Source organism: Aotus nancymaae, unplaced genomic scaffold (genome assembly GCF_030222135.1).
Source record: "Aotus nancymaae isolate 86718 unplaced genomic scaffold, 86718_ANA_hifiasm-v0.15.2.pri h1tg000014l, whole genome shotgun sequence".
NCBI lineage: Eukaryota > Metazoa > Chordata > Mammalia > Primates > Aotidae > Aotus > Aotus nancymaae.
In genome coordinates this window covers 113,691,271-113,718,871 of record NW_026988425.1, presented here as the reverse complement: position 1 = coordinate 113,718,871, position 27,601 = coordinate 113,691,271, and the positions used below count along the sequence as shown (strand labels likewise).

Genomic DNA, 27,601 nt, shown 5'->3' with positions numbered 1-27,601 from the left:
TGGAATATTCTGTTCTGTATATCAACATTTGTGCCATGAAAGAAAACAAGCTTACATTCTCAAAGTAGTAAACAGGGTTTTGTATTGTAGAACTCCTCAGGGTCTTTAATATGCAAATGAGCACTGCAAAAACCTCCACTGGACTGACACTGCACCCTTTGCCTAATTTAAATAATCACGGGAGGTAAATGGTTTACCCAAAATTATGAGGCCAAATAGTGACTGCACCACCACTATGGTCTGGACCTCTGGGTTCTCGGCCATCATGGCACACTGTCTGCCTGCTTTCTACAGCAAACATCAGTCTCTGAATTTGGGTCAAAATACTGTATAATTGTTTGAGAGGAAGAAAGTTAAAGGAGAAAGCTGACTTTGCAAATAATTAAGATTCTAAATAGAAATACAAGTTTTCCCTGGCATCTATGTCCAACTGATAATTGCAAGAGCCCTCTGATGCAGAGAGAGCTTAAGAATATCTCTTCAGTTTGGTAGCATCCTGCTCAGACACAAGGGATCAATGTAAGTGTTCTCCAAATTAGCAATAAGCAACTCTGATTTTTAGCAATGAGCAACTCTGATTTTTAAATGATTTTTCCACTGGGTGCGGTGGCACATGCCTATAGTCCCATCTACTTGGGAGGCTGAAGCGGGAGGATTGCTTGGGCCCAGGAGCTCTGTGCTGTCGTGTGCTATGTCAACTGGGTATCTCCACTAAGTTCTGCATCAATACGGTGACCTCTTGGGAATGGGGTCCACAGAGCAAGCCAAAACTTCTGTGCTGATCGAATGATTTTTTCATATAAAATATTATGATCTGTAAGATGAAAATGAAGCAGACATATATAAGTACACAAGCACCTGCTTGAGGCACTATTTTAGGAATTGCTCCTCTCTCCTGGGTCTATCCAAATTTTGAGCATTTCATTGTTCCTTTATGACATGTGCTTTAAAAAGTATTGGTTCCCCCTAAGCCTTATAAATCAGCAGTCTGACAACTGGTGAATTGTAGACAGAAAAAATAAATAGGGCAGGGGGAACGCAGTACAGCAAAAGAATACAGGGAAAATGAATTTTATCTTCAAACACAGTATTACTGACACTTCTGGGTTCCTTAAGCTGCAGGCAGGGCAGAACCTAGTCCACAGTCCACACTTAGGAAAATTAGAAAAAGGTGCATCCTTACGGCAAAAATAACCCCCTCAGGTCCGACAGCTTTGGTGATGAAATTCAGGTTGGACTCCAGGCCCCACTTGCCCCCTCAAATGTGTGTCTTAGTGTAGGGAGCTCTCTGCATAACTTCACAGAGAGTTCTGAGTATAGAGAACCCACTCCTCCATGTCTCTCTCCCACCGCAATCAAAACATAAAGTGTCATGGTCGGTCAGAGAACACAGCACCATAAGGAACCATTACCCCTGATACATTTTTGTGGGAAAGAAGTGTTCTTGTATATACTTCCCCCCTGGGTACAGATCATATAACTATAAATTTCTCCTGGAGTTTTCAATTCCTTTGTTACAACGCCGCATCCCCTCCTCACCCCATAGATCCTGCTCGTTCTCTGGAATTCTCCTCTTTATTCATCAGGCTTCCTTCTGTCCTCCCTCTCTTTTGGCATATGCACACCAACCTTCACAACCCTACACATATGTAAGTTTCAAAGAGTTCCCCAGCCATGATCAACAGTAAATAAATCCCAGGGGCAGCATCAAGTTACAACAGTTTTATTTCCACCATCATTCTCTCTTGCCTTTACCGTCCCTCTCTAAGCAAAAATGAATCCTGGTGTTGTTGGGAAACCAGATGATTGGGTTTGGTTAGCGGAGATATAATGCTTGTGGTGTTTCTTAGGGGGACCTGAGGGCGAAAGTGCAAAGTAGGCTCTAGTCTAGGTCAGGGAGGGGCACATTTGTTATTTACTTTAAAAGGTATTGCTAAGAATTCACCAAAATGAAACACAGGTGTTCTTTCTCTTATAGAAAGGGTAGAGTCTGAAGTCCAGCTAACTTAAGACTGAATCTTGGTTTGGCTACACATGATCCCAGTGAACTTGGGAAAGGTAATTTACACTGGGACTCAGTTTCCCCATCTGCAAAATGGGATTGATAATGTCTCCCTCTTGCCTTTCAGTGAGAAGAAATGGACAGAATGTCTCTTCAGGCAATGTTAAATTCCTTTCCCTGCCCTTTCCTGAGCCTCTGGCCTTTCTCTTTTATTTCCTTCTCTCTGTCTTTCCCTCATTCTCCAACATGCCTCTCTGTCACGCTCACTTCTTCTCTTCTCCTCCTGCCTTTCCATGAGAAAGTGGTATCTTCTTTCCCCCTTTTGTCTTTTCCACCTTCTTTTTCAGGATGATGGCACAGCCCTTCCCCTCCTGTGAATAGAACCATTTTAATCAAGATAAATCCACCATGGGATCCTTGAAAAGGTCATGTGGAGCCATGGTGTGTAGTACCAGTCCCACAAAGAGACCGTTCTCCATGAAGTTTCAAATTGAAAAGAACATTTCAGTTCACAACATCTTTCCAGCTTAACAAGGGGAAGTTAAAAGACCAGCTCCTGAACTCAAGGAGCATCAAACTTTACATATTTTGCTTCACCATTACCCTACAAGAGTGAACTATTCCCAGGAAAAGGCTTTCATGGCCATTACAAGGGAAATATCTTGCAACTGATCAAGGACTTGACCCAGCCATAAAGGAGGGGATGGACCTTATTTAGGTGATATTTCCCCCTGAGGTCATTGTTCCTGGGTCAGTAAGGAGACATTTATGTCTAATAGCTTTATTCTGATTAAAAGAAAATAAGCTTCTACCCCTCCACCACCTCAGCCTCCATCTAAAACCCTTTTGGGACCAACTCAAATCCTTTAAGTGAATAAATTCAGTATTTTTTCTATAGCATTTTAAAGAAATACTCCTTTGCTTTCAATTAAAAATATATATAATATGTATATGTAATATGTATATTTGTATTCCTTTGCTTGCAATCAAATATATTTATATATACGCATTTGTGTATGTGTGTATATGCACATATAGATACATATATATCTATGTATTATACATATATACATATACATATGTATATACAGACATATACAAGTGTATATATGCATACTTTCACAAATACACACACACACACACACACACACACACACACACATATATATACACGTCCCTGATTAAGCGTCTGAACATTGTTACTTAGATCTCTGAGAGAAATGAGATTGAGTCAGGCTTGAGTTGGGAGAGATTATTTATCATTTCCATTTCTACCTGACTCCTGGATTCTCTTTTCTTTCTGCTCTAGACTCCTCCTTTTTGACCAAACCAGAGACTCTGAATTGTGGTATGCACTTCTGACAAAGCCATGGCAAAGCACAACTGCCTTTCCAAGAACCAAGTCCTTCCTGTGAATTCATATGTCAATCCAGTTAAATTCCTACCACTTTACTCAAAAGCCACTTATTCAAATATATTTATAAAGCAAACAACAAAACCACCCACTGTCACATGTTCACACATATGCATACTTGGACACCTCAGCAGCCCATGCTGACCTGACAGTAGGCAAGGCTGCTATATTTTACGTTACTTGAAATGCAATAATTAACGCCTGTTAAAGGAAGGAAAAAAGATACCACTACTTTGCAACAAATTACTGAAATCAGTATGTCTAATTTTTCAAGACTCAGTGCTAAAAGGAAAATCTCTACTGTAAGTTAATATGATGTGGTTGTTGCTACTTACCCTTGCCAGCACTATGGTATCAACAAATGGTTTTTTGTCTTTCTACAAGGAGACAGTCTTCACTGGAATTCCTAGACAGAGGTGAGCTAGAGTAGTCTAGTGGAGATTTTAAACACTTATGTCCTAGTTTTTGAGATTTGCATTTCTTTTTCTAGTTTAATTTAGTTGTTTGGTTTTGTTTTGAATTCAGGATGAAATGCACCCACATGTTAGAATTAAGTCCCTATTTTTCTTATTCTGCATAGATCTTCACTTCTGTCTACCCTGGTCAACTATGCAAACTTTAATTCTTTCCCATGTCTACTGTGATGTAGGTAGTATCCTCTTATTTTTCACTTGAAGGAAAAGGTGCTCCTAGTGGTTGACACTTCCAAATGCAGAAAATGATTTAAGGGAGAGACCAGGCTTAATTCCCTAGCCTCTACTCAATTTCTCCCTCTGGATTCACAATGTGGCTTTATAAAAATAAAAATATATTAAAATAATATACTCTTGGCAGACAGGGAACCCAGTCCTGGAGTTCTAACAGTGCAATTTAAATTAACAGCAGTGGGAATTCTTTATACACAAGAATCAATTAAAATTATGAAATTGGGCCCAGGGTAGGTTCAGGGGCATTAACATTCAAAAACACTTTGACATTTGCAACAGAAGTGGGCCAGGCATTCCCTTCAGGACGCCTCTGAGTTCATCATTTAAACTTGCCCCTCTTTTCTCCTGATTTCAAAATGAGGAGCTCAATGCCCTCACTTCATCTTGCAGGGCTGATTAGCCAGCTAATGGACCATCTTTCCATGTTTTCAGTTTTCTCGTATTTCAGTAAATGCACAAGACTTGTACTGCCAGTTGCTCTGTAGAAAACCCTGGTTTCTGAGTTTTCTCCTTAAAACACAAAAATATTCATCTCTCTTCTCCATTTTTTTAGTAATTGCATACCCATGTTAATTCTCTGATCACTGACAAAGTTCTAGTCCATGAAAACTGGTACTGCACTTTGATTCTAAATTCCTCCAGCTTCTCAGCTGGAGCCCACCTTAGTGTCAGGGGCCAGTGAGAAATTGTGTCTCTGAAGCCATAGGTCTCTCCCTGGTCTGTAGGCACTGATTCCTCTGCCTTGCCAAAGAGAGGAACATCATTTTATGAACCATTGCCTTCATTTTACGAGACTTTCTACCTGTTGCCTTCTCTTTTCTCTTTGGTTCTTCACTATCTGTACAGTCACTCCACATGACATGGGGTATTTATCTGAAGTAAGAGATAGGGAAGGACACAGAAGTTTTTCTTCTTGTCTTCTCTAATATTCTACAGTAATTGGTTAACTATGTTTATTATATTATTATGATATCTCACAGAGAAGTAGAAAGTTTTGAGATGTCAGAAAATGAGTATCAATGAAAATATCAAGACCAACCAAAAACATTTGTGGTGTGTGTGCATGTGTGCGTGCCTATGCACAAATGTATGTGATTTACTCATCAGCAACTATTTATTGAGCATTGATAACTTTTGTAAGTCATACTAGAGAGCATCACATAAAGATGTGTAAAATATGGCCAGGACCTCCAGGACTTTAGAATTAATTTGCAATTAGGAATCCCATCTGGTTGCAAAGCAGTGAGTAATACATTGCTCAGATTTAGGAGAATTTAATTTCATTGAAGATAACAAAACCAACTTCAGGATGTTTCTTGTGAAATGACTCATTGCCCTCTCAAGGCAAATAGCAGTAAGGCCAACATTTGCAAAAAGAATGGAGTAAATAAAAATCTAGCCTTCTTAAAGCCTTCAAAGTTGTGGAAAGGTCATTGAGTTAGGTACAGATTCTAATCTGACTGCTGCTAAGGAACTGCATGCATCCCAGTGAGCAACAGAAAAGACATCCCTATTTTTCTCTGTGTATATATACACACATATGTACATATATAGTATATATTAAAATATTACATAATTTATGTATAAATTATGTAAAATTATACATAATTATATGTAACAACAAAATTCTATATGTATAATTGTAAAAATAATATTTGTTGCTAGTAGAAATTTTAAAAGCTAATATACCTCTGAAGAAAATCAACTAAATTACCTGGTCTTTTCATTACATATTGATTAACAAACAAACAAACCAAATGAGCCTGAAATGGCAGCTGATAACTAGGCTGTAATGTTCCCTACTGAACATAAACATTTTCACAGAATGTCCCAAATAATTAGATGAGCTCACTCTGTGACGGCGGTAAAATATGATGAAAACACGGTCACAGTGGAACCACGCCTGACTGGAAGGCAAAGACAAGGATGTCACACAACCCCAAAAATAACCAAGCATCTTCCTCTTTTGGCCAACTTCAGTAATTAGCATGTCAATAACAACTCTAGCTCTGTGTCATTTCTTTTGACTTTTAGATAAAAATCTTTAAAATATCCAATCTCCAAATGCCACTGTTTCAAGAAAGCCCCTAAAACTTTTGTCAAACTCTTGCTTCCTTAAATCCCTCACCAAAACCACCCAACAGAATCTTGAATCCCACAACAAGTCTGTCCCAAGAGCCCCTTGGGTGTGTTTCCCCTCATTACAGAAAGTTTATAAACCTAACTTAAACTGCAGATATATTTCTGGTGACCACTGGCTGGGGTATTCAACAATATATACAATATACAAAGATAGTTCTGTCGCCCCGGCTGGAGTGCAGTGGCATGATCATGGCTGATTGCAACCTCTGCCTCTCCGGCTCAAGAGAACAGGTGATTTTTCATGCCTGCTTAGTATTGTATTGCATAAACAGTATTCCCTTTAAAAATATATAAAATGCCAAAATTAAACAAAAATTTTATGCTTAACTATTTACATAGTAGGCCATAAAATTGTCTTATTGTAATTTTTATTCATGCAAGAGACATTCTTCAAGTTATAGAATACTTTGCTCATTGTAAGCATGAGAGAATAAAACTAATTGACAATACTAGAACTTCCTTCCATGTAATTTGGTTTTGTTTATGCCATGCAGTCTAATATCTCTTCTAGCTATGAAGTTCTTTTAGGGTCTAGCTTGTCTTTTTATATATAGTATATGTTAAAATGCAGTTTTTATAGTTTTGCTCATAAATATATCTAAGCTTCCTAAATCTCTCATCAAATTAAAAATTCCTCTGCAATGGTTTAAAACTTTAAGTGTAGCAAGATAATTTATTGTATTACAATAACAGTATAAAATTTAAGAGAATATAGACTTGGGTGCCAGACAGCCTGGGTTAGAAGCCTGGCTTCACTGCTTAATTGTTTGAGTGGACTTAGGCATTTGATAAATGTATTTGTGCCTCAGTTTCTCATCTGTGAAAATAAAGAAGTTGGTATTTTTCACAAGACTGCTGCCATATTAATTAAACATATGTAAAGTGTAACAAATGGTGCCTGGGGCTCAGTGATGTATGTGCTGGCTGTTATTATTTTTTCTATTTAAATAAAATAGCCATAATTTGTGCTCCTTTGATGTTTAGGAGATACATACAGTCAACAGAATTTCCCAATCTTTCAGAAAATCTTGACTGATTGAAGCTATTAAGTTAGATGGTCCAAAAAGAGAGAGGAGACAGGAGGATTCCTTGGAGGGCTTCAGGTAGGGAGAAGAGAGCTGGGAAACTCTTTTTCATTGTGGAAAGAGTTTTCATACTTGGACATTATACTGGGAAAACACCTAAGTGAAAGAAATGAAGAAACGTCCTACATGGTCTAAGACCGCAGGACCTTTGCAACATCATGAAACATTGAGGAGAACCAGCCCCCTCTAAGGTTGAATGTGAAGGGACTCTGAAGCATACTTAAATGGATTTAAAGACAATTTTTAAAACCACATTTTCCACACTAGAGATTTGGTTTAGAAATTCCTACCTGCTGTGTCAGCTAAAACTTTCATATTTGGCAGCAAACTCAAATCTAAAGACATTGCAAATTGTCTAACAACAGGCGAGTGTAGTGGTTTGAACACTGGAGCTGGAATTATACACCTTGCACACAACGCTGATTCCTTCCACAACCTCCAGGGAATCACCTGGCTGTTTCTTGGGTTCCTTTCTCCACCCACTGACTGAATCTAAATGTCCACCTCCCACAGGACAGGAATCACCTTGTCTCTGGGACCTCAGATAAAGAGTCCTGTGCATGTCCTAAATGGAACTGTCTAAATAAGGGGCTCCAAAATGAATTCAGGTTCTTCCTCCTGAATTTGGATTTACCACAGGGATGCCCTTGTGAATTTGGATAAAGAGAGAAAGACAAATGGCAGTGAATAATGTTGTAGGCTCAGGCTCAAGTAATGTTCTAGGGCCTGCTGGGGAAATATATTGGTAGAACCATCAAGCCTCTCGATTTCAGGGTTTACTGTTTTTTAATTAATAAATTTTAAACCTATAAGAACTGTTGCTAAGTGTCACACAATGCAGTGGCTTACTTTCAGTGTCACATTAAAAGAAATACATGAAGAATATGAGCCTTAGGAAATAATAACAGAATAACACCTATGTATTTACTCAAAAAGTGAATCTTCCCATGAAGCGATGCCCATTAAATACAGTTCAGAGAACTAAAAGCAGTGGAATCAAGATTCTTATAGTTGTCACTCCCTGCAAAACATCATTGGTGGGATTTTGATATCATCTACTAAAGACAAAGTCAAGCAAAACATGTAAAAATAGCTTCATTTAAATCGATGGTAGCAAGTTGTACCATCATGATTATTGTTATGGTTAAAGTCATTTTGTTGCCAATACAGTTTGGCTTCTGGCTTCAAAAGCCCACACTACCTCACTTCCAATCTCCAGATCCAGGGCTGAGAGTCTTGGGCTCACGCTGGTCCAGGGAGTGACAGTTCTGATGGAGTGGGGGCACTGACACTGCAGTTGCTAATATGGCATTTTTGTTTCAATAACACCTCCACTCCAAATATATATATATTCCTCTTTTTTTAACCCACTCAGAGATTTTTTAAATTTTATTTATTTATTTATTTTAGAGATGAGGTCTCACCCACTCCATCACCCAGGCTGGAGTGCAGTGTCCTGATCATAGCTCACAGCAGCCTCAAATTCTGGGGCTCAAGCGGTCTTCCCACTTCAGCCTTCCAAGTAGCTGGGACTACAGGCAAGCACTGCCATGCACAGCTAATTTTCTAAATTTTTGTAGAGACAGAGTCTCCCTATGTTGTCCAGCCTGGTCTCAAACTCCTGGCCTCATGTGAGATCCTCCCACCATGGCCTCCCAAAGCACTGGGATTACAGGCATGAGCCACCGCGCCCAACCCCTTCCTCATTTTACTTTTTGCCTCTCAGTCCTTATGATGAAAGATGGTTAATCTATGTGTCCAAATTGCATCAGTCTTTCACCATCAGCTACACTCAAGATGTTATAGTTTGGCTATGTGTCCCCACTCAAATATCATCTTGAATTGTAATAATCCCCATATGTTGAAGGAGGGACCTGGTGTGAGGTGATTGGATCATGGAAGCAGTTTCCCCCTGCCTGCCGTTCTCATGGGAGTTCTCATGAGAGCTGATGGTTTTAAAGTGTGACACTTCTTGCTGTCTGGCGCCCGCTGACATATAAAATGGCTTTCCTTCCCCTTCATTTTTCGCTATGATTGTAAGTTTCCTGAGGCCTCCCTGGTCATGTGGAACTGTGTGTCAATTAAACCTTTTTTTTCTTTACAAATTACCCAGTCTCGAGTACTATAGAGTAGTGTGAAAACAAACTAACGCAGATGATTAACTACTTTTCTCTGAATTCCATTCTCAAAATTTGGAGAAAGCTCATCCAAGGTCCAGTTAGGTTGGCACTAGTGGAAGCCCTGAAACTAGTCAGCTTTGCCCAGGGACATGGAGGGCAGGATAGTGTGATGTAAATATGTCTATTAATCTGCTTACAGATATAAGAGAGGCAGAGAGGATGTTTGAAGTAGCTAAAGATCTGAAGAGATACTTCGCAAAGTATTAAATAAAATTATAAATTTTTTGGTTATCTGATATAGAAGGTGTGATACTAAGAGTACATTTTATCTTTTGCAGAATTGTCACTGTATCTAAGTCAATTTATTGTGAAGTGTTGGTGGTGACTGCAGATTTTGGTGGCAGACAAACCTGAATGCCAGTCTGGCTCTATTATTGTGGGCTGTGTATTTTTCACCAAAGTCTTTAATCTATTAGCGTCAGTTTCACCATCTGTAAATGATAAAAATTGTGTCCACTATACAGGGTTGTAACATGAATAAAATGAGAAAATCCAAATAAATTATCTAACTAAAATACTCAGCATATACCTGGCAAAAAATAAACGCACAATAAATAGTAATTATTAAAAGTATTACTTATTTCAATACATTTTATTAATGCAATAAATTATTGCACCAAAGCTTATTACCATTGGCCTTGCACTGACATTTTCATGATCGCCTTATGGGGGTTGCTTATGCTAAAAGGATCTGGTTGGCTCACACTAATTCTATTCTTTGTCTACCTCTCTTGTAAAGCTCATCTTAGAAATAAAGAAAAATAAATTATGATAAAATGGAAGAGTTACGTTGGCATGTAAACACAGGCTGTAATTCATATTTTCTGGTTAAATATTGCAAGAAAAGTCAAAAGCAGATTGTCGAAATTCAGTTGGAAACCGAAATCCCAATCCACTCCATTGACTCACTGACATTATCACAAAGGGAGCATGTGATGACACTTCACCAAATGAGCTCGATCCAGAGCATGAAGAAGATAACATCGAGTAAGCAGTTTTTAAAGGGAAAATGTCTTTTACACTCGATAAGCTTTAAGCTATAACCAATAGAAATAAAAAAATAAAGAAAGAATTAAAGATGGAAAAGACAGCCACTGGTTTCTGTTTGCTTTGTGCAACAGGACGCAGTGCCGAGACAAACCATCAGGTCTTGGTGTGAATTTTTAGTTATTATGGATGATGCATGCCATAGCCCACAGTGACAGATTGTTGGTAGTGGTGGTCCTGAGTGTGATTAATACAGCTGCTGTGTCTCTGACAGAGTGGGAATGGCACCACTAAGACTGAAAGGAGGCGATTCTACTAAAATCTGTTAAGGATGTTCATTGGTGGGAAAAAATGGCATAAGGAAGTATCAGCAGTAAAAGAGTCAGTTCACAAGCTTTAGCTATGTTGATCAAAGATGGCAAGGTCCCGCTCAGCAGAAGGGTCCTCTTTACAATGAACAAGCCTGATTTCTCCTCTCCTTCCACAATGACATATTGACATATGTTCATTAAGCAGCACCATGTATGCACAAATGCAAATGTTTGTATGTACTCTGATCTATATGAATAAAATAAAAAATGATAATAAGTTTGCCACTGAGTACATGTTTGCTTTAAAATTTGTCAACTCTCAGGTTCAAAAAGGAAAAAAAAGAGGAGGGGGTCAGTCTTTGGCCTATTTACAGATGTGTCTAACATTTAGATACTAGAGCCAGAGTTTTATATGACACAGAATGAAAATATATTCTCTTATGACAATATATCACTCATCACCATTAAAATGCAATAAAACTGTACAATGGGAAAAAGGAAACACTTGAAAAGTTGAGTGAGGCTGGGCCATATATTAAGAGTTAGTATCTGAGAGTTATGTTTCTGATTAAGCCAGAATCAGAAGACTTAACAAGGGTAAGATGTATCCTTTTCCATCTCTCAGAGGTTCAGATATTGGAATGTGTCCTTCTAAAATCAGACAACTGTTGTTACTGATACCCAGTTCAGACACACTGACAGCACAGAACTTGCTACTCTACTAGAAGGCAAAATAGTGGATGCTTGTAAGGTGCTGTTACTGATCAATTGCCCCGTGTGATCAATGTGGACTTTTCAATACTGTCTTGAGAAATGTCAATACTATCTCAACACAATTGCTTCTCAAGGGTGGTGAAGTCTTGTAAAATAAAACCTTTAGTGACAACATTATCATTCATGAGGATCTATCTACAAGATGCTAGTTGAGTGTCTATTTGTTCCAGATAAGATTCGCTGCCTATGGTAAATACAAACCTATTGGTCTAGACCTTTAATTTTATGCAGATGCTGTGGAATCATTTCCTTTAGAAATAATTATTATTTTAGTATGTTTACTTCTCTCTAATTTTCTAGGTTCAGTTAGGATAATTTAGCAATGGAAATAGTAATCTACACCTGTATGACAATTTACAGTTTGCAAAATATTGTTTGGTTTCATTTGAGCATTACAAGGTTTTAAAATATACTGGACTCTTAAAATAGTTTTTCTCTTTTCTTTTTATCCAAGAGGTTATTGAAGTCTGGGAGAAAAAATGGAGAAAAGAGGACCCTCATGCCCAACCAATAGAGTGGTGGTCTGAGATTTAGGATTTGCTCACTGATTGGGTAAATTCTGGGGCAGGCAAAGGGTTCCAATTTTAGTATATGTGCTGCTTTTCAACTGATTAGGCCAGCATCAATAGAGGAAGTTTATATTTTGCCTAACTATGGATATGTGATGCTCACTTGCACCTGGATTAATATCAATTTTCTTACATATCCAAAGTGTGATTAATAAAATACTAACACTCATTATTAATTGGTTTGTACATTTCTTTATAAATACAATGATAAACCTCATTCTTGTCAGATACAACCTTTTGTAACTGTAAGATAAGGTTATTTCCTTAAGGAAACAATATGCAGGTGGCTTTTATTAAATGTTGGTTTCTAAAGTATAAGCAGATTCTGCCTTAAACTGTTCCTGTAGTAAACTGAGGAGCACACTCAATTCTTATAAGCACATTTATGCAGTTAATTAAGTTCAAAATAATTGACATGTATTTAATATTTCAAGTGATAGTAGTATAAAGATTTACTTAAAATGTAAATAAATATAGGTTCATGAAAGCACATGATTCTAAAAACCAGTATCTACTACAGAGTAATTACCTATCAGTATTTAATCTGATAAATTAAATGGTTGATTTCCATGTAATCACTAGATGCCCATGCATTTTTATGCTATAGTTACCATGAAAGACAGTCTCCCCCACTAAACCTTGTGGAAGTATACCTTAGGAGTTTAATATACATAAAAGCAAAGATAGAGGGTGGACTGCAGAGAATACCAGGCAATCTCACCTTGACACTATTCGATGCACTCACCATGGGTGACCCAGGCATAAAAACGTGGAGGCTCTGGGTTGGAGTTGTGGGGAAAAGAAGGACTTAATTCAAGTGTTGAAGATGCTCAGTGTGTCCATTTCAGTGCAGATAAATCTGTCTGGAGCGTCTAGGCTGGCCATATGCATTGGCTATTCATTTATCTAGCATTATTCTTAAACTGCCAATCTTCAAACAAGAAGTAGGATCATAGGCCAGGCGCAGTGGCTCACATCTGTAATCCCAGCACTTTGGGAGGCCAAGACAGGCAGATCACGAGGTCAGGAGTTCGAGACCAGCCTGACCAATATGGTGAAACCCCGTCTCTACTAAAAATACAAAAATTAGCTGGGCATGGTGGCACACACCTGTAATCCCAGCTACTCGGAGGCTGAGGCAGGAGAATCTCTTGAACCTAGGAGGTGGAGGCTGCAGTGAGCCAAGATCACACCATTGCACTCCAGCTTGGGCAACAGACTGAGACTTTGTCTTAAAAAAAAAAAAAAGTAATATTATAAGTAATCCCCCTAATCTTCAAACAAAGAGCAGGCTTTGGTCTGCTTGCGGGTAAGGCTGGTAGTGAGAGAAAGGCTTTCAGGGACCTCTTTTGAAACTTGGGCTCCAATTGCCTCAGCAATTTGATACCTCCAAGTAACTTGCACCTTTGAGGAGGAGTCACCCCAGCATGGGACATATACCCCTCACTCAGTAACTGACCACAGTTCATTTCGCAACTTTTAACTTAGGTTCCCCAACACAGGCTCATCTTAGACATCGCCTCTGCCCTTCCCTCGGTGTCCCATGTGCTGCTAACATCGCCCCCTGTCTTTGACCTGTTGGCCAGTGAGAGCTTCTATGAAACAGCTCTGGGAGCAGTTACTCATCAGCCTTTGCAAAACTGTCATTAGATTTTTGCCACTGATTGATAGACTGACCTTGGGCAAATCATGTAGACACTCTGAAACCTAGTTTCCTCATCAGCAAAACACAGAAAATAATAACACATATGTTACTTTGATGAAGAAAATAAGGATGGTAATGAGCAATCCCTCAATAAATGACATTTATTAACTTATTAAGTTATTGTTAGCATGATTCTATAAAATGTTTTAAATATATTTTTCCAAAGGTGAGTGCAGTAATTTTATTTTTATTAGATGCTTGGTGTTTACTGAATAGAGCTAACAGTTTACAAATATGCATAAATAAATGTTGGGAAAAAAATCCCCGGTTGAACCAAAAAACTACTTAACAAAATATTCAGATGCATTTCATTAATTATAATTCAGTCACCCTCATTTAGAAAGCTTTATATCATACAATAAATGGTAGAACCAATAATTGCTTTCATTAAATCTAATTTTTTACTGTTTTATATTTTTTTCTTATGGAATTACATAATTCAATCAATTATGCATGATTTTATTTGGCATATAGATGTTTGTTAGATTTCTTAAAGTCTTTGTTTTGCTATTGAGAACATGGGAACCACTTTGTATAATATGAAGCACTCTGTACGATGTTATTTTTACAACACTTAGGATTCATTTCTTACCTGCCTTGAAAGTCTATGACAATCTTGTTGCTAGTGTTCAAAATCCCATATGACGTGACCCTCTTCAACTATGTTTGCAATAGATTGACCAGACTGGGTCTTTTTAAACTGGCCAGTCTGGGGCAGAAGCAGGGTTAGGATATAAAAGTCCCGGTTATTTAGTCTCTTAATCTCATGTAGCTGTTTTAACCATAACAGCTAGAGGGTTTTCCAGAAGAGCCACAATGAGTTCACAGTAACTTATTTCAAATTTTATATATTGTTATGTGGCACACCACGGAATTGATTCTCTTCTGTAAGAGTTACTCTTGGTTTTCCTCTTTGCAGACTCAAGCCTTGTTAAGTTTTGATTTGAGGTGGTAATAGTGCTCTTTCAAAAGTCTCATTGGACAGGAGTGTTCACAATCAACAATACATGACCTTATTTCTAAGACTGTGGAATGTATTTGTAAAGTGTCCCCAGGGCTCACTTTTTTCAAAGAAAAGAGATCACTTTTAATCTGCGCTGAGAAGATCAGGTCATCATTTACTTTGAACCAACTTTGCTGTTCATTCTTGATGTTGTTATACAGTATCAGGAATTTTTTTTTTTTTAAAGCCTACAGCACCCGGTATTCCCAGGCAGTCTCCCATCCAAGTACTAACCAGGCCTGACCCTGCTTAGCTTCCAAGATCAGACGAGATCGGGCACATTCAGGGTGGTATGGCCGTAGACAGGAATTTTTAGCAAAAGGAAAAACATAAAGAAAATCTCTAATTAATACTGACTCAAAAAATATCTGTCAAAATGGACATTAATCATTCCTGAAAGATTAGCTAGGGTGAGATTAGAGACAAAGGAAATTAAATTTAAAAGAGAAGGAAGGATTCTTTAAAGGTCCAGACTTAGGACAAGACAGAGAGGTGTAGGAAAGAGGGAAAATCAAAACAGAACAAAATAGCTTTTGCACTTAGGGGCTGCGGATAGTCTAACTGAGCAAGAGATAATTACTATTAAGCTTTCTCGGGTGTGATGATGAATTGTCAAAAACCTTTATGGAATAATTCCTTGAGCAGATGAATACCAAAAGACAAAAAGCCTGTTAACTGGGCAAAAGCTGGAAGCATTCCCCTTAAAAACCAGCACAAGACAAGGATGCCCTATTTCACCAGTCCTATTCAATATAGTATTAGAAGTTCTGGCCCAGGAAATCGGGCAAGAGAAAGATACAAAGGGCATACAAATAGGAGAGAAAGTCAAACTATTTCTGTTTGCAGATGACATGATCCCATATCTAGAAAACTCCTTTGTCTCAGCTCAAAAGCATCTTTAGCCAATAAACAACTTCAGCAAAGTCTCAAGATACAGAATCATTGTGCAAAAATAGCTAGCATTCTTGTACACCAACAACAGGCAAACCAAGAGTCAAATCAGGAACAAACTTCCATTCACAGTTGCAACAAAAAAATAAAATACCTAAGAATACAGCTAACCAGGGAGGTAAAAAAATTTCTATAAGGAGAACTGCACACCGTTGCTCAAACAAATCAGGGAAGATACAAACTAATGGAAAAACATTCCACGCTCATGGATAGGAAGAAATGAAGTGGCTACACTGTCTGGGGTATATACCCTGGGGTTTGTTGTCTCGCGCCAGGAAAATTTAGGACACAGACACGCATGAGTTTAGGAGCAGAGGTTTTATAGACAGAAGAGAAGAGAAAGAGAAACAGCTCTCTCTCTAGAGAGAGAAAAGACTACCTGGGGGCAGATGCGCCAAATTTAACAATAGTGTTAAAGGACAAAGGGACCGGCTTTTGACAAAGTGAGTTTTCTAAAATGAAATCAAAGAAAAGAATGTGTACTGGACTGACATATGCAGAAAATTAGATGGACAAATGAAAACATTTAACTAATATGTCTTCAAAAATATATGGAAGTTAAAGGAAAATGGAATATTATCTGTAGATGATGCAGAAAACTTATGTTAAAAACATAAGCATTCATATTTAGAATAAGAACTAGGGAAAATAGTCATCATTTTTCAAAGTCATAATGGAGATTTAATATGAGAAATTTGGAAAAAGATGAAACATATGAGGTAGAGGAAAAAGGTATATATATGTATATACACAAAATAATTCCCATGTATAATATCAGAATTGTTCTAACAGTCACATTTATCTGTGTGTGACATCTTTAACCTATTAGACTTAGACACTTCACTTTAGGTAAAGAGGTCAGGATTTATCATATTAATTAAAGCTAAACAGGTGCATGGAGGGTGGTAAGTTGCATAATTTGTCCAAGAAAAAAAATCCTTTCAAATGATGCAGACTGGGGGAGACTCAAAAACCAAACCGAAGCAACCAAACAAAACCAATCACACAAACACCTACAGAAAAAGAAAAAAAAAAACGGGAGGATGGGAACACAATATTTTTGTATAGTGATTATAGGTTACACAAAAAAATCTGATAAGATTTTTCTTTTAGTGATATACTTTATATGATAGAAATAACTACTTTCTAATACTTTAAAAAATAAAAGAACATATGGATACAAGACCCAAAATATAGTCAAAAAACTAAAATATTAAGTCTAACTATACTTAAAGCAGTTCTCTCACATACAAGTAAAAATAAAGTGATTGTTTGGAGATATCAGTCAAATCAAGTCCATATACAATTAGAGTACAATTATGACATAAAATCATCAGGCCAGGTACAGTGGCTCAGGCCTGTAATTCCAGCTCTTAGGGAGGCAGAGGGCAGGAGGATAGCTTGAGCCCAGGAGTTCGAGACCTGCCTGGGCAATATAGCAAGACCCCATTCTCCACAAAAAAAGACAAAAAATAAGACAAAAAAAAATCTTATTTGCATCTTCTCCCCTTCTACTAGAAAAACAATATTTGTCTGCTTGGCTTCTTGCCACATTCTATGTGCCTAGGTGAGAGCCTGGCATGCAATATATTCTTAATCTAAATTAACTGCTGGTTGTTTCTTATCTAGTGCAATAAAAAATATGTTCAGGGTGTATTACAAGTCAAATCTCAGAATAATAGAAAACAAGAAGTGTCTACCAATCCTAGTCACCACCCAGCAGCCTGTCCTTTTGTTGCCTTCAAATTAGGAGTAACATAGAGCTTCACAGAGTGCTGGTTTGCAAAGTCACTGGTAAATATTTAATCTGCCCAAGCTGTCTAAAATGTGAATACGTGATGTGCAGTCTATCTGAGCTGATTTTAAAAGTTATCCAGAATTGCAGACTAATAATGGATATTGTCTTTGTTGCTCACTTGCTTTCCAAATGCAGATGTTGGCTAAAGCTCATGTGTACATATGATGATCATATGCCCATGCAGAAATGACATCCAGTTTCCAGTATAAGCACTCACACAGAAGCATCTGTCATTAGAGGAGATGGCGTCAGGGGAGGGGGAAACACAATGCAGCCACCCCAAAGTAGATAGGGACCTTCGACCCAGTGTCCTATGGCGGCATTATCATACTCTCCCCATCTCTCTCTCTCTCTCTCTTTCTCTCTCTCTCTCTCACACTCACTGTCTCTGGAGATGAAGACCAATTCTTAGAGCGATATTGGCTTTGGGGAAAAAAAATCAATGACCTATTCTCTTGGTCAGAGTGTGGAGTGTTGAGATGGCAGTCAGCACAGCAGGAGGTGGAGGGGAAAATGAAATAAAAGGGTGCAATATCAAGGGACGGGGAACATAATTATGCTTGCAGAAAAGTATGTTCAATAAGCAGATTGCTGGGGAGTGGCAGACACTAGCTTTTCATAAATATGAAATTGGAATTGTGTTGAAAAAAATTAGGGCACTAGAGCTTTTTCCCTGAGTCAGGAAGGCATGATAATAGAGGTTATTTCCATCTCCATTGCTACCTGCCATTTGTCAATCACCTAATTTATACTTGGTAGAGGAGGCTACAGCAAATGTTCTCCGCTGTGCAGATAGCCTGGGTGAGATTTCTGTGGGACTTGCTTTGCTTTATTTTTGAAGTCAAACTATTTTTTAGGGAACTGAGGGAGAAAGAAAGGAAGAGAGGAAGGATGGAGGGCCGGAGGGAAGGTGGAGAGCAGTGAGGAAGGAAGAAGGAAAGGAAGGGAGGAAAGAAGAAAGGGAGGAAGGAATGGAGGGAGGGATAAGGAAGGAAGGAAGAAAAGAGAGAGGAAGGAAAGAAAGAAGAGATGAGAAGGAAGGGGAAGGATGGGGAAAAAAGAAAAGAGGAAAGGAGAGAAGGACAAGAAGGAGAAAAAGGGTGAGACCAGAATAGGCTGTTCCTGTCTATGAGGGAAAGTGCATCTGGCTGAGCTCAAGCTTTGGGAACTCGCCACTCCCCTTTAGCCATTACAGAAAGAAACCTGCCAAGATGAGAAATTACCACAGGAGGGGCTGGATATTAGGATTAATTGTCTTGAACCAGAGCAGTGGAGCAGGTATGCAAGTCATATCGAGGTGGAGACAATGACGCCAATGAACAGTCCTTACTGCTTTTCCCCCTAAAGAAAAGTAGACATTTAAGTAATAATAGCAACATTTTCACCATAATATTACAAATTACAGAATTAGGAAAGACAAGATAATGGCTCTTCAGGTTTTTAATGATTTGCATTAAAGGCAGGTGCATTGTTGAGCAGTTTGAAATGTCTGAGGTTTTACTATAGCCTGTTTTTCCTTTTTTTTTCCCTCCTTACCCCTAGTGATACTGGTTTTAACTGTTTTGGTATTTACATTGACCACTGACCTATTCCTTTACAAAGGTAGGTTCCTTAAATGATTCTAACTCACAGTTTCAGGAAATTACTTATGGACCTTCAGAGTCACAGATGTTAAGCTTGAGACATGAGCCTGGATGTGTTCTTCTCTAAATTATCACTCATTTTACAATCATTAGTTTCCAAATTATATACTTCTTCCCTGTAACTGAACTGATTTAAAAAAAAAAATAAAAGAGTTCAGGCAATGTGTATATTTTGTTAACGTCTCTACTTTCATAAAGAATTATTACAAAAGTCTACGTAACCATCATATTAACGAGCATCTGCTCCTAGGAATCCCTTTGTTGTTTTTACTGATTGTGCTTCTCCAGAGACAAGTGTAACACTAAGATCATGAAGCATTGTGCTGTTTTCCACCTATCTGATTCTCATTATTTGTGAATCACCTGAATATATCAAATTCAGATGAGCTGTAGACTTTCTTCTCTATATGAATTATCAGCAATGTTTTCCAATTTAATGCATACAGATAATTTCTTCCTGGAAGTCCAATGGAAATAAAATATTGGTTGACTTAATGCCTATATTAGTTTCCTTTCACTGCTGAAATTACCATAAGCTTAGTGGCTTAACACAACAAAAGTTTTCAGTTTTATCTCCTTATAGTTCTGAGAATCAGAAATCTGAAATGAGTTGGCGGGGCTGTGACCCTTTGGAGGCTCCAGGGAAGAATTTGATCCTTGCTTTTCCAGCTTTTGAGAAATAAGCCTGCCCTTACTCTCTGGCTCATGACCCATCACTGCAACCTCTGCTTCCATCCCTGCATCTTGTTCTCTTTCTGACCCTTCTGTTTCTCTGCATATGGACCCTGTGATGACACTGGGCCCACCAAGATGACCCAGGATAATCTTCTCATCTGAAGGTATTTAATTAAATTATATCTGCCAAATGTATTTTGTCATAGAACCCTTTCATGGGTTCCGGGGATTAGGGTGTAGGCATCCTTGAGGGGCCACTATCCTGCCTAGCATAGCATTAAACATTCACATAAATAAATTAGTTTCTTTCTAATTCTAGCACCTTTTGTTAAAGGAGAGATTCTGCTTTCCTTTCAAGTGTATGTTAAAACATACTTTAGTTTAGTTGGATTAAGTTTGTTAAAAATATGAATGTGACTTTCTGAAGATGTAATTTTCTGTACATCAGAAGTCATTCATTCAGGGACTCTGATGCACCCTGAGGATCTGAAGATGACTGATGAACAGAGATAAAGGTTCTCAAGGATGGGGCTAGGCCTGGTTTGCTCCCAAGTGTGTTTGTGCATTCTCAGGGCTTTGATGTATTTTTGTTTTTGTATTATTTTGTTGTACTTTCTGGCTTATTTGGGCTTATCTTATTAACATTTAAATATATGCAAAAAGTTTCAGCTTCATCTTATTCTAGAGGCTCTAACTCTTTAAGAAACTCACTGCCTATATATTTTCAGTGTTTAGTACGGTCCCTGTTATACGGTAGATTTTCAACCAATATTTTATTATGATATAAATGATTAAATCATTTGTGTCCTGCCTCAGTTCCCTATGGTCACCCCCAAATTCCGTTTTCATTATTGAGTGAAGAGAAAGCTAGGAAGGTCTTAGTGTTATTGACGTCCTTTTGTGGATCCCTGGTGAAACAGAGTCCTGGTGTGGAAGTGTCAAGGATTTGTCAGGGGTAGCCCTGGAGGATGAACACTCCCAAAGACATGTAGCCATTGCCAGCTGATGGGTCCGCTCTACAGAGAAACTGAGCCATTAACTACAGTTGGAGCCCAAGAGGAAGGAGCTACCAAAATAAGGATGGCAACCAAATGGATTGGGCTCTAGCTTCAGCATAGTATTACATGGTGAAGAAGAAAGCAGTGCTGGAGATCAGTGAGTTGATGGAAACAATACTGGGAAGGGAAGATGCTCTCCTGGTAAGCAGCAGGTAGTAAAAAAGATCTTATATCCTCCTTGGATGAGGGCTTACAAGGCAAAGTGGGCAGTGGAAGTCAAGGCAAGATTGAGATTGCATGCTGAGTCATCCCATAAAACTCAGATCACCTGGGTCAGTTGCGGTGGCTCACACCTGTAATCCCAGCACTGTGGGAGGCTGAGGCGGGCAGATCACGATGTCAAGAGATCCAGACCATCCTGGCCAGCATGGTGATACCCTATCTCTACTAAAAATATAAAAATTATCCAGGCGTGGTGGCACCCGCCTGTAGTCCCAGCTACTCTGGGGTCTGAGGCAGGAGAACTGTTTGAACCTGGGAGGCGGAGTTTGCAGTGAGCCGAAACTGGACCACTCCACTCCAGCCTGGCAACAGAGTAAGAGTCCCTCTCAAAAAACAAACAGACAAACAAACAAACAAACAAACTCATATCAACTCAAGAAAGCAGAAGTTGAAATGACTGTTTTGCAAAGTATTTGTAAATTGTAACTATGACCCTCGAAGAAAATGCCTTCACCTTATTGCAAAAGGTAATTTAGAATAGATCCCCTTTATCAAATAACCCGGAAACAATTGATGCTGGACATTCATATCATCATCAACCAGTAGACTGTCAGAATGCAATGGCTGCATGCACGGATATGCAATGCTTTCAAAGCCTTTGTTTTACTAGAGGGCGAGAAAAGCTGAAAAAGTACGTTTTCATGCCCTCAAAGTCTGTGTCCTGGATCTTAACAAAAGTTGCTGTTTCTTTAAACAGGCGACGTGGGCTTGGGCTATGCCCAACAGAGAGCAGAGGCCCTGTCTAATTTAGAAGAGTGCAGGCGTCCTTGTCAAAGCCAGGAGAAACTCCAATCGGATTCTCAGTCGGAGCCTGACCCCGTCAATCAGAGTGGCTTGTGGTTACAATTTTCTGGGAAATATGGAAAATCATCATCTACAGTAAATTTGCTGCCTGAAATGCCTCATATCATCTATATTTTCTTTAAAATTTTGGTGCATATTTTCTATTATTTTTGTGTATCTAAACTTTAGTAGAACAATATCTCACTAAAGAGCAGCCAACATGACTACAGCTGAAAATGCCCACAGAAATCCCACCATTTTAAGTTTTAGTTTTTTTATTTAAGGAAAAATGTTTGTGGTAAATCAGTATCTTTTAGCATCAAGAAGACCTCACATGAACAAGACACTGTTGAGACAATGGCAGACTGAGAGACTTGGTCCTGGCTTCAGGGATTTCTTGGTACTGTAAAATAACAGTCATGATCCTAAAAACACTGCTAGGGTTTGACAAGAAGAGAAATTCTTAGGACCTACAGAGGAGAGGAGGTTTTCTAGGTATATGGTGTGCATGAACAGAGGTGTGGAGGCTAGAGAAGACATGGCTTCTGTTTGCATGAATAAGCAGCCTAGTATGGTTACAGCTAGGAGTGCCAGTTAGCAGAAAGCAGCTTGTGAGACTGGGGACATATATTGGGACCAGACGGTGTAGGGGCTAGATTGACTTGGTGGTGGAGGAAAGGGCTTACGTATAAAATGGAAAGAGGATGATTAGAGAAGGAGGAGGTGACAGTGGTTTCTACCTTACTGGACTTGGTGGATACTATTTTTTGAAAGTGAACACTAGGTCATCATTGTAAGTTATGTAATTCACATGGTATTGAAATAAACTCTTAGGATCAGACACCTTCTTAATATCAAAGAGTCCAATTCACTTTACTGTAACTCAGCCCACCTGTAGAGAGTACTGACCAAATAGTTAGCCAGCCTCTGTCTGGACAGATGTACATCTTGTTTCAGCTACTGGATTGTGGCCAGGTTCTCCTGCCTATTGCCACGAATTTGCTTACTTGAAGTTGCTATACTGCTTTCTGGGATCATGTGAGTAGTTATGCATTTTCTCATACATTACAGATCTGCAATTATTTTACAAAACTTCCTATCCCTTCCACACAGTGTCTCCTCCATACCATTGCTCACAGAACCAAATCTTGATTCCTTATTCTGTTCTAGTGCATTTGCTCATTCATCAAAACCCCTTTCCTTTAAGGCTGATCGCCAGAAATAAAGAAAAAAATGTTCAGGTGTGACCTGAGGAAAGAACAGAATGTAACTAATTCTTCACCTTTTAGAGGACTGCATTTCCAGAAAAAACTCGATAGTTATATTGAAATGATACCCCAGAACATGCCTATAATTGGTGATTTACACTTACGAATACTTCTGTTTTACAGATGAGGAAGCTGAGTGCCAGAGAGGCCATATAACTAGCTTAAGGTCATCCACATAGCAGTGACAGAGTCACAATTTAAGTGCAAGTCAGCCTCACTTTAAGATCTACTTCCTTCTCTTATCCCACGGTGCCTTTTATTTACCAGCCAAGCTACATCAGCGCGTCCCTGTGAAGCGAGTGTGGACACATCAAAGAGCGCATTTTTCAACAACAAATAGAAAGGAGGCATCAAGGTGTATCAACCTGGTTTGTCTTCCAACTACATCTTGCGTTTATAAATAGTCCAAGGATATAGATAGTCTTGACAAATACATATTAGGCTAATGGTTTTCAGGACATGGGAATGTCAGGAAAAGCAACGGGCTTCAGCAGATTGAGTTGGGAGGCTGTAAAAGAAAATGGGGCTATAGGAGATGTGCTCTTGCTAATTAATGAACTAAAGTGTTTCTATTGCAAATTTTAGTAATATCTAGATAATCTGAGCAATTGTTGTCTCATGCTATTTTCCTTGTGTGACCATGGGCCTAGGTAGCCACTGGTGTCCTTTGACAAGGCTAATATGATTCACAATAAGCCCTGGGATCCTCAACATCCTGCCATCCACTTTACATTTTCTTCTATAAATTTGACCTTAAGACTACTGCAGTATACAAGGAGATGATGACACTTTTATTATTTAATAGTGTCATAAGGTAACCCATTTCTTTATATGCTAAAATAATTTTAAAACTAAAAAGCTATTTTATTATTGGTATGACAGAGCAGAGAAACTGCCAGTATTTTAAGCAAATTTTGTGAATATTTTATGAAACATGTTTGCTTCTGGCATATGAGAGCATCCTTTGACCTGTGACCTTTCCAAACCTCTAGGGTAATGAGTTGTGCTACAATGCACTGTACTCAACCAACATTTTTTCATATCTACTTGGCATATAAAAATCAACAAAAACTAGTAAAAACCTTTTTATTCAACTTCTATATATAATTATAGAAAACTCTTATTTTTTCTCATCCTCAATATTGCACATAATTTTTACTGTGGTCTATATTTTGATGACTATCTGTGGGAAAAATAATTATCTTCATTAACTCATCTTGACCAAAAAACACTAACGTAATTGATTAGAGTGGGAAAAATACTGAGCTATTAGATACCATGACTCGATAGTATGTAGGGGATTCCAGTATTCCTGCCAACTGCACACTAACATTAATATAAAAATTTTTTAAAAGCATATAATTTTTGTATTCATTCAGATTATCACTTTGAAAAATGATGTCTAAGAAATATGGTAAGTTTTTGGACTAAGCCATTAAGGAAACCTGAGAGTGAGTTAGAATTTTGCTACACTGAGTACGAATCTTTTACTTAATTTTCAACTGGTGTATAAAAAAGGGAAAAAGTCTATCTTAAAGTTCTAAGATAGGCTTTTTATAATCTTATACATACAACATTTGATTCTAATATATGCTAGAACATTTTAATCATGAAATGGGTATTTCATGTGGTAGGGTTTCCTTGCTACTTTTTACTGATAATGTGTTTATAATCAACAACATCTTTATATAGTTGCTCCAGTGAGGAAGAGAACTACTGACTCAATAAACTGCGGAATTCTATAGCACTGTAGGATGAACATAGTTAAAAAAATTAGCTGGATGTGGTGATGGGCACCCATAATCCCAGCTACTCAGGAGGCTGAGGCAGGAGAATCGCTTGAACCCAGAAGATGGAGTTGCAGGGAGCCGAGATCACGCCACTGCACTCCAGCCTGGGCGACAGAGTGAGACTCTGTCTCAAAAAATAAAAATAAAAAAAGACATGTTAAATAGTTTCAAATAGCTAGAAGGAGGATACTGAATATTACCAACACAAGGAAATAATAAATGTTCAAAATGATGGATATGCTCATTATTCTGATCTAATCACTATATATTATATGTATAGAAACATCACCATATAGCCCATAAATATATACTATATATGTCAGTTAAAAAAGAAAAGAAGTACTAACTTCACTGTGAGCAAGGCAGATAAGCAAATTATGAGGCTCTCTGGAAATTTTTTCTTTTTATGCATTTAAACTAGATGTGAATATTAATATTTATCCTTATAAGAGGCCTGATTATGTATGTTTCTAACAGTTACTGGCTGTGAGTTGAAGGAATAAGGAGGTATGTGCCAAGCTTCTCCTGGAGAGAAGACATTGAAGGAGATGTGATTGAAGCTCCACCACCATGGGACATTATCGGACTTTGGGGAAATGCACTATTTGTGCTAGTGCAGTAAGTCCTCAGGAAAGATCTAATCTTGGGAAAGGCAACAGCACAAACATCTGCCTTGGAAGCAGGATGAAAGCAGTTCATATCTGTGCTAGGTGTGGAGGTCATCTCAAAGGTCAGTTATCCAAGGGCACATTCTGGCTCTTGCTTTAAAAACTCACATGAGTCCCAGTGGCTTCAGCATGGGCAGCATTTTTCCTAAAATGATTGCTGCTACACAAGGACAAGACTATGATTGAGCCTTCAGTAATAGCATCATTCAAGTCCCCGGGGAGATGTATTGTTCAACAGTGAATATTTCATACAAATAAAAAAATAAGAAAGGTTGAGTATACACTTTTGTTTAGTTCATCAGAGTGATCCAACTCTGACATATCTCTGAGTACTTGCTAGATACTGGGAAACTGTGTGGGTACCAATGCCCCCAACACTAATCTTTTAAGGGAAGTTCACTTTTCAGAGAAAGAAAAAGATCTATCATGCATCTCCCATTATTCTCCCAAAAGGCACCCTGCATACCAGCCTTTCTGAACTACTGCTTGTATACATTTCTCATATTTAACTTTGCTGTAATTTCACACACAGTCTTCTCCATAATATATTTTCCCTGGATTTTGTTTGGCCAATTTTTAATAGTCCTTCAAAGTTTTACTCAAATGTCATCTCCTCTATGATCCTTTTCCAGAACTCCTGAAAAAACAAACACCTTCATCTGTACTCCTCCTAAAGCATCTCTGCCTGCTCTACTCTCACTAAAATCTGTAATATAGTTATCTTTATATGTATAGCTTCTCCTGATATCATTAGTGGACAAACCATATGGCAATAATCTTACATCTCCAAAGCCCATGTCTGTAGTTGCCATTGCCATTCACTAATGTTTGTGAATAAAATAAATACACACACCCCTAAGTGATGAAGGTAACCTTCACTGTGGAAGAGAAAGTAGGATGGTATGCATTGATGTAGCCTCTTCGGAAAATACAAACTGCCACATGCTTGAAGTTCTTAAGGTGAAAAATGAGTAACTTCCTTTTCTTTCTTTCTTTGAATAATTTCTTTTCTAAATCTTCATGAAATATTTATTCTATATCAGACACTGAGTTAGAGAGTAAGAATAAAAGGAGGATTTAGAAATATTCTCTTAGAGTATCTACAGTTTAGTTAGGTTGACCTGTCATATGAAGAGATAATCAAAAATGCTACTGTAAGCACAGAGTGCTGGAGAACATACAGGTTGGATATCTGTGCAGCCATATTGTGGAGGTGACAGATAATGAGAAAATACTCCCATGGAAGATATGATGTGTGCAATGTGACTTAAGAAATGAATAAGTGGCCAGGCATGGTGGCTCATACCTGTAATCCCAGCACTTTGGGAGGCCTAAGAGGGTGGATCACTTGAGGTCAGGAGTTCAAGACCAGCCTGGCAGACATGGTGAAACCCTGTCTCTAATAAAAATACAAAAAATTAGCTGGGCATGGTGGTGTGCGCCTGTAATCCCAGCTACTTGGGAGGCTGAGGCAGGAGAATCGATTGAACCTGGGAGGTGGAGGCTGCAGTGAGCCAAGATGGTGCCATTGCACTCTAGCCTAGGCAACAAGAGTGAAACTCCATCTCCAAAAAAAAAAAAAAAAGAGAGAGATGAATAAGCATGGATTTCAGTAAACCACAAAAGAAAAACAACCAGGCAGACAATAAAGAGTAAGTAAAAACGTGAAGGCTAAAAAAAATCAACAACCACAACAAATAAGCAAAAAGTATTGCACATGCAAAAGAAAATAAAATTTATTCATTGTGCTGAAATGTAACTGGTGAGTCATAAAGTGATCATATATAATGCTGTCAAGGCCAATGGAAAAATATTATACAAGATATTCCAAGGCATGTTGAAAACTTTGGCTTTATTCTCTCTTTA

At 38.3% G+C, this 27,601-nt stretch overlaps 1 long non-coding RNA gene and 1 other non-coding gene across 5 annotated transcripts in view; both read right to left on the bottom strand.

Annotated features, from left to right (window-relative positions):
- Positions 1-27,601, bottom strand: part of LOC105707670 (uncharacterized) — a 242,600-nt gene that overhangs the window by 20,369 nt on the left and 194,630 nt on the right. Inside the window, exon 4 of one of the 4 annotated variants that reach the window (XR_010342637.1) lies at positions 618-814. The exons of the other annotated variants lie outside the window; for them this stretch is intronic. This is a non-coding gene — a long non-coding RNA (uncharacterized LOC105707670). The remainder of the gene's footprint in view (positions 1-617; positions 815-27,601) is intronic. 4 annotated transcript variants of the gene reach the window in all.
- Positions 15,065-15,183, bottom strand: LOC135275058 (5S ribosomal RNA). The gene has a single exon (XR_010342772.1). It is a non-coding gene; the product is annotated as a 5S ribosomal RNA (ribosomal RNA).